A 7,941-nucleotide genomic window follows, 5' to 3' on the forward strand; every position below is an offset into this window, starting at 1 on the left:
TACCATCCATACCATCCACCACCCACATCTCATAACCCACCTCAAGTATCACCTGAAGCCCAAAGAATCACTAACTTGGAGGCCGTGATAGACAAAATGTTGAAACACCAGGAAATGACAACCAAGAATCATGAAGCATCCCTAAAGAGCCTAGAGAGACAGATGGGGCAAATCTCAAAGCAGATTTCTCTTGAGAGACCCTCAAGCTCTCTGCCGAGTGACACGATTCCAAATCCGAAGGAAGAATGCAAGGCGATACAATTAAGGAGTGGGAGAACATTGATGAGCAATAATGACACTATAAAGAAGCAAGCAGAGAGCAGCAAAAGTGCAATAGAAGATGAAGAGCAAACAAAGGCAAATGAAGCCAAGGATCAAGTTGTGATGCCAAGCAAGAGAATTGAGAAACTCAAAGAGAAAGACAACCAGCCACACGGTTCAACAGAAGTGACTCAGGGACAGCAGCAAATAGGAAAGAGCATCACACCTCCACTGCCATATCCCCAGAGGTTCAACAAAGAAACCAGGGACCAGCATTTTCACAAGTTCCTTGAAACTTTCAAAAAGCTGGAAATCAATATTCCTTTTGCTGAAGCACTTGAGCAAATGCCTCTGTATGCCAAATTTTTGAAGGAGCTTATCAACAAGAAAAGAAGTTGGGATGAGAAGGAAACCATACTGCTCACTGAGGAATGCAGGGCTTTGATTCAAAAAGGGTTTCCCCCTAAGCTTGAAGATCCAGGGAGTTTTTTGCTACCTTGCACCATTGGGAAATTAACCATCACTAAAGCAATGTGCGATCTAGGAGCAAGTATCAACTTAATACCATCCTCCTTGGTAAAAAAGCTACATATAGAGGAAGTTAAACCAGTACAGATATCTCTAAGTTTGGTGTGCCTTCAAGCACACCAAACCAGTGTTGCAAACATTTTCATACTATATGCTTAGCATATGACCAAACACTAAGTTTGGTGTTTCTCTTCTCATAAAAAAAAATCATGCATCAATGATCATACATTATCTCTTATTGAGACTTATCAATTAAAAAGAAATCATAGTCTGTGATGAAGGCATCAATTATGACTTACCACTAGCATCTCACATTTACCCCTTAAGCAAGATACAAGTTTAGTGTTCACCAAACTTTGATGCACGGATTTAGGGACACAATTGATCCTTCATGAAAAAAAAAAAAGAGAGAGAAAAAGGAAAATTATGATGAAAACATTTCTTATAAACATTTGACCAAGAATGACATTGGGATTTCAATTTCACTAGTTGGAGGGAGAACCACATATTTTCAACTATATGACCAAACATTAAGTTTGGTGTCCTCCAAGGAAAGTCACAGTTCAAATGGATATAAGGAATGATGATTCATATAGTGTTAATGAAAAGAAGCACTATTGCCACGGTTTGATATAGCTAATGTGTGTTGTCTTGTTGTGATGACTAGGTGGTCAAAGAACACTTTATGAAAGAGACAAGACAAAGGAAAGCGTAGCATGAGGACAAAATTTCATCACATGCCTCAAAAAGAGAATCTGCCACTCCTTGAAATGATCACGGCAGAGACAATTGAAGAAGGAAGTTTTGTCTTCATTCATCCTTACATGCACACCTTTGATTCACATAGTATCTAATTGCATCCTAGCCCTTCATTGTTCATTTAAATGACATACCACCTCCAAGCCATGCATGTGACCGAATCCTTGCACTCCAACCATTTAAACCTCCCTTCATCATTTCTCATCATAACAAGCTCGGCCTCAAAATTTCATCTTTCTCCAAGACACACATCAAAATCTCTAACAATCTTCACACTCCCTTTAACCTCAAGAGTCTCAAACAACCAAGTGATCATGGCCTCTTCCTCAAGAACCAAATGAAGAAGAGGGAAAGATCCCATGGTGGAGGAGAGCACCCCTGAATATGACCAATGGAGATTCAAATCTCGGTACCATCAGATGCAAATTGAATGGATGAATGAGAAGAAGATATATCCAGAAATTCCACTCTTGCTGCCGGACGATGGATGCCAAGAAATGAAGGACAAAATTCAAAAGAGAAGGTGGGAGGAACTCATATCACCAATCACCCGAATCAATGCTAATATCATAAGAGAGTTCTATGCCAATGTCTCAAGGCTTGACATGAGTGAGGCGCCAACATACAAGAGCTATGTGCGGGGAGTGGAAGTAGATTTTAGCTCGGATGCAATCAAGAAAGTCTTGGGACTAAAATCAGTTCGCTTTAGTGAACCGGGATACCACCAAAGGGTAAATGGTGATCCGGATTATGATGGGATTGCTAGAGATATTTGTATGGAGAACACAGAGTGGGAAGGAGATGACAAGAATAAATACAAGTATTTGAAGAGAGTTAACCTTACGCCGGAAGCAAAGGGATGGTATGAGTTGTTGAAAAGATCAATTCTGGGCACAGTAAACACCTCAGAAGTTAACAAGAATAGAGCTATTATGTTGCATTGCATAATTGTGGGAGGAGAGGTAAAAGTTCATGAAATTCTGGCAAAGGACATTCAAAAGCTTGCTGAGAAGAATTCGGCCGGATCTTGGTTGTACTATCCAAGTACCATTTGGAGGTTGTGTGCAAAGGCTAAAGTTCCAATGGAAGAGGAGAATCCAATGTGGTTAAGCCAAGGTGTAACGACCCAATTTTCAGTACGCCTAGGACATACCAGAAACTGAGTGCTACCAATTTGTCATCCTAATTATTATCTATTATTTATTATATGAGCCTGATTCGTTGTTAAAAACGTAGTTAGTTAGCGAGGTACTTTTTTTTTTGAAAACATTTGAAACAGAATCCAGAATCATTCATAATCAATTCACAAATAATAACAGATAAAACAGTTATAAGCAACCACGCATAAATACATCACAAGTAGCTAACAACATTTAGTGATCCAGCCTTTATTAGAATATAGACTGTTAGTTAGAACACCCCTAGATATAGCTAGATATTAACTATATACATATATATACATACAACATCCTAGGCCCTGACCTGTTCAAGAAGTCCCTAAGCTGGCGCCCAGGCTAGCCTAGACTCTATACTCACCTATTCCCTCTAAACTACTAAGCGAGGGAAAGTACGCTCTAAATTTTCAAAACTCAAGTCAGGTGGAACGTCCCCAAAAGGTAGAACATCATCTGCTACTCCTCTGCACGATCATATGTCATCAAAGAGCGTCTCTCAAGTACTTAATTGAGTGGCCACATAACAGCAACATCGTACGGAGGACTTAGGCTAAAGTTTGTAGAAAAGCGGGGTGCAGACGTTGGCTGGCCTCAAAGTATATACATATAAACAGGTAACGGAGTTCACTCTAGACTCAGAAGACTATCTAGAGCAGAATCCTCTTCTTGCGAACGGTCATCAGCGAACTATGGTAAGGTACTCTTACTTCCATCTGAAGGGGAAAGGGAGAGAGAAGGGGTAAGAACTGGGGAGTTCTTAGTAGGGTCGGGGTTATTAGTTAAGTTCATTAATTCCGTGTTGTTTAGCAGATAAATAGCAGAATACCGAGAATCAGTAGACAGAAGAAATAGATAAATAGAGAAAATAGAAAGCAAAACACAAACAAAAGAATACAAGAAAATAAAACACAGACACAGAGAATAGAATGAAAACAAAGAAAGCATACATTCAAAAACTTTCTGTAGGTGAACTTCGGCCTACAGAAATAGCACCTCTGTAAGTGAACTTCGGCTTACAGAAATAGTGCCCCTGTAAGTGAACTTTGGCTTACAGGTATCACAACTCTCTGTAGGTGAACTTCGGCCTACAGGAGCAACACCCTGAGATACACAATTGATATTCACTGTAGGTTAACTTTGGCCTACAGAAATATCAACTTACTGTAGGTGAACTTGGGCCTACAGGACCTCTAGGGCCAATAGAAAAGCAGCAGATGAACATACAACAGAACATCATACCACAAGGCTTAACTCTTTATTCTTATACTCGTCTCCTTTATTTTCTTTGTGATATTACTCTTTTCTCATTATCATCATTCATTATCATTCCCATTATTCATCATCACTTTCACATTCTTATGCAGTACTTCTTTCTTTCTCTGTTCAATCATACTTTACAGACTTTACATCTTTCACTTTATCTTTTTACTCTGCTTTGATTAATCTTTTCTCTATATCTCTTTACTTTTCTCTGGTTACTCTGTTCTCTGTGTTTTCTCTACTCTGCTCTGATTTTTCTGCTTAACGTATGCATTTAAAGCTTATGTAAATTTCGGTATGAATAGTATGCCTGTCCAAAGTATAGGTTCATTAAGTCTATACTGAAACAGTTTAACTTTTCATATAATACCTAACCCTAGTCGCAACTCAAGGACTAACTATGTTGCCCTAGTTTGTTCACTAGTCTCTGTCTGTTTTTCTGTCGTTAAAACTTTACAGAATTTTCTTTGGTTTTTATCTTTTCTTTAACTTTTTATCTTTTCTTTATATTTGCCTCACTAATATGTTCTTACCACTCCCTAAGTGTTTTATGAAGGTAATGATGAGATTCAGCGCTTAAAGTTGTCTTTCTAAAGCTTTTACAGAAAACTGCCTTTTCTGCATTATTTTATTATTTTTATTAAAATATTATTTTTAATGTGTATCGGAACAATCGTAAAAACATCTCTAAAAATTATTTTCTGAGCTACTAGCATAAATGACACTAGTAACATATTTATTTTGAGAATAGAACATGTATGATGAGGCCTTAGCATTGCTAAAGTCATCAGAGAGTGCTGGTGCTAAGCTGCACCAGTAAATTGTGAACCCGGTTAAACCGATTTTCTGTTTTTAACTAAAACAGACTAGGTAATCTTATAATATCATTCAAGCATCTTATAATACTAATATAATGATAATATCATCCTATTATCTCTCTTCTCTCATAAATCGAGTCCAGTTCATCAAACTGAGACTATTTACGAAAAACAGAATCAAAACTCCTAACCAATATGGTTCAAAAACTAGGTTCTTCGTGACCGTGTTATCGAGCTTGTCTCAACTAAGGTCCTGAGTTAAAGATAATATAATGACAATGAGGATTGAGATGCTTGATGATACAGAAAAAGTATTCCCTTTACTGATCTTTCGGAGAAATCCGTGTATTCAGAAATGATCTTGCGTACTCGAAAATCGGGGTTGTTACATTCTACCCTCCTAAAAGAAAATTTTGCCCTCAAAATTTAACATGCGCATAAGAAGTTATAGTATTATCTAGCACAAACAAAACCATAGTGTGGTACTCACCTCGAGTGGAAGAATTATATGCATTTGTGTTGCCAGCAGTTACGGTAAAAACCCTTCCTTGTTGTTTTGGCCTTGCTGGATCTCGAACAAACCTCCTTGGGCAAATCCTAGCTATGTGTCCAGGTTCTCCGCAAGCATAACAATGGTTTGTCCCATACTGACATGGTATGTTACCATGATCTTTCCCACACCTTGAGCATACTGAAATATCCTGAATTTCCTAAGGTTGACCTCTTTCTTCCTCTCCCAGATTATTGTTGTCGTATTTGCCATTGTTACGAGCGAGAAAGTTACCATTTCATTGATTCCTATTTTGGCGATGGAACTGACCACTGAACTTAAAGTTACGACCTTGAGGGGCTAGATCTTGAATAAAGTATCTTCCTGAGGTTTCCTTACGATCTGCTCGAGCTATCGCCACCTTTTTCGAACATTCTTCCACTAGTTTACTTTTATTCACCAGTTCAGCAAAATTTCTTATCTCTAATGGAACTACTGAACTCATCAGATCCTCATGAAGGCCCCTTCAAACTTCAAACACTTCCATTCTTCAAAGTCAGCAGGATTCCCTTGGCAGATCTTGGAGAAACGGCACAAGTCATCAAACTTACGGGCATATTCTGCAACAGTTGTGTTACCCTGTTTCAGCTGCATAAGTTCCATCTCATTAGCGTCACGAGCTGCCCTCGGAAAATACTTCTTATAAAATTCATCCTTAAAAGTATTCCAAGGAATATCGCCTTCATCTTGTTGCAACAGTCGCTGTATCCCCTGCCACCAATGCTCAGCTTCTCCTTCCAGCATATAAGTAGCAAACTCCACGTGTTGGCCTTCTGGAACATGCTGCGCTCGCAGTGATCATTCAATAGCTCGAAACCAGTTGTCAGCATCAGTCGCAATGAGTGTACCTTTAAACTTAGGCGGTTTAACCTTCAGAAAAGTCGCAAGGGTCATAGGTCTTTCAAGATGCCCTAAGTTATTCTCATCATTCCCACTATCTTCTCCATGTTCATTCTTATTCCCGTTTCTCACCCCAAGACTTTCAACAGCCCTAGCCGCTACTACTGCAGCCTCACGCACTGCCTCAGCTACAGGTTCCACCGGCACCGGGGTCACGATCATCGGAGCAATCAACGGAGTGTTTCCTTCAGTAACGGGAGAAATCCCTTATTATAAGGAAGCCAAAGATGTTCATTCTGATTACAAGGATGGCTTGTTGGAGATGTATAGTTGGATGTATAGTAGAAGTGGCCTTCCTGGGACAGGAGGCGAGAGTATGTATGTTCACATTTATCAAGTAGCACAGTAAGCATCTTCAATAGCTAATCATAAATCAAATTCAGCACCTGGAAAAGCTACTAAAAGACAATCATCGAGCCATCGTCCAACCTGCGAGCTGAATCAAAAGTGGGTATGCGAGTTTCCCCATAGTCTAATTAAATAAAAAATGGGATTTAGGAGAAGGGAGGGCCTTGTTAACACCATGGTTTTTGTAGATGCGTTACCCACATCGGGGATAGCGTTCATGGTAATCATAAACGTCTCCTGTTCCCTCTCGTAGTTAACATTAGGAATTCCTTCCCGTACGCCTCGTCTCCGTGAACCCATTGTAGTCTTGTTCACACCAAACAATCATTGTTAAGGTGATCAGTCTTAACACTTCAAGCAAGTGTGAACATTCCCAGAATGAAAACACAGAGACAATCATGCAACACATATCACATAGATATCCTATAAGCATGAGACACACAAGAGAGTATGCAATGAAGCATAGTCAGTCCACTCCCCAGGCTCTACTGGGAACGAACTGCTCTGATACCAAATTGTAACGACCCAATTTTCAGTACGCCTAGGACATACCAGAAACTGAGTGCTACCAATTTGTCATCCTAATTATTATCTATGATTTATTATATGAGCCTGATTCGTTGTTAAAAACGTAGTTAGTTAGCGAGGTACTTTTTTTTTTTGAAAACATTTGAATTAATAAACAGAATCATTCATAATCAATTCACAAATAATAACAGATAAAACAGTTATAAGCAACCACGCATAAATACATCACAAGTAGCTAACAACATTTAGTGATCCAGCCTTTATTAGAATATAGACTGTTAGTTAGAACACCCCTAGATATAGCTAGATATTAACTATATACATATATATACATACAACATCCTAGGCCCTGACCTGTTCAAGAAGTCCCTAAGCTGGCGCCCAGGCTAGCCTAGACTCTATACTCACCTATTCCCTCTAAACTACTAAGCGAGGGAAAGTACGCTCTAAGTTTTCAAAACTCAAGTCAGGTGGAACGTCCCCAAAAGGTAGAACATCATCTGCTACTCCTCTGCACGATCATATGTCATCAAAGAGCGTCTCTCAAGTACTTAATCGAGTGGCCACATAACAGCAACATCGTACGGAGGACTTAGGCTAAAGTTTGTAGAAAAGTGGGGTACAGACGTTGGCTGGCCTCAAAGTATATACATATAAACAGGTAACGGAGTTCACTCTAGACTCAGAAGACTATCTAGAGCAGAATCCTCTTCTTGCGAACGGTCATCAACGAACTATGGTAAGGTACTCTTACTTCCATCTGAAGGGGAAAGGGAGAGAGAAGGGGTAAGAACTGGGGAGTTCTTAGTAGGGT

At 39.3% G+C, this 7,941-nt stretch overlaps 1 pseudogene; it reads right to left on the minus strand.

The window, feature by feature from the left end:
- The window catches only part of LOC107607421, a 37,631-nt pseudogene extending 32,067 nt beyond the window's left edge, over positions 1-5,564 (minus strand).

Source organism: Arachis ipaensis, chromosome B07 (assembly GCF_000816755.2).
Source record: "Arachis ipaensis cultivar K30076 chromosome B07, Araip1.1, whole genome shotgun sequence".
Classification (NCBI taxonomy): Eukaryota; Viridiplantae; Streptophyta; class Magnoliopsida; order Fabales; family Fabaceae; genus Arachis; species Arachis ipaensis.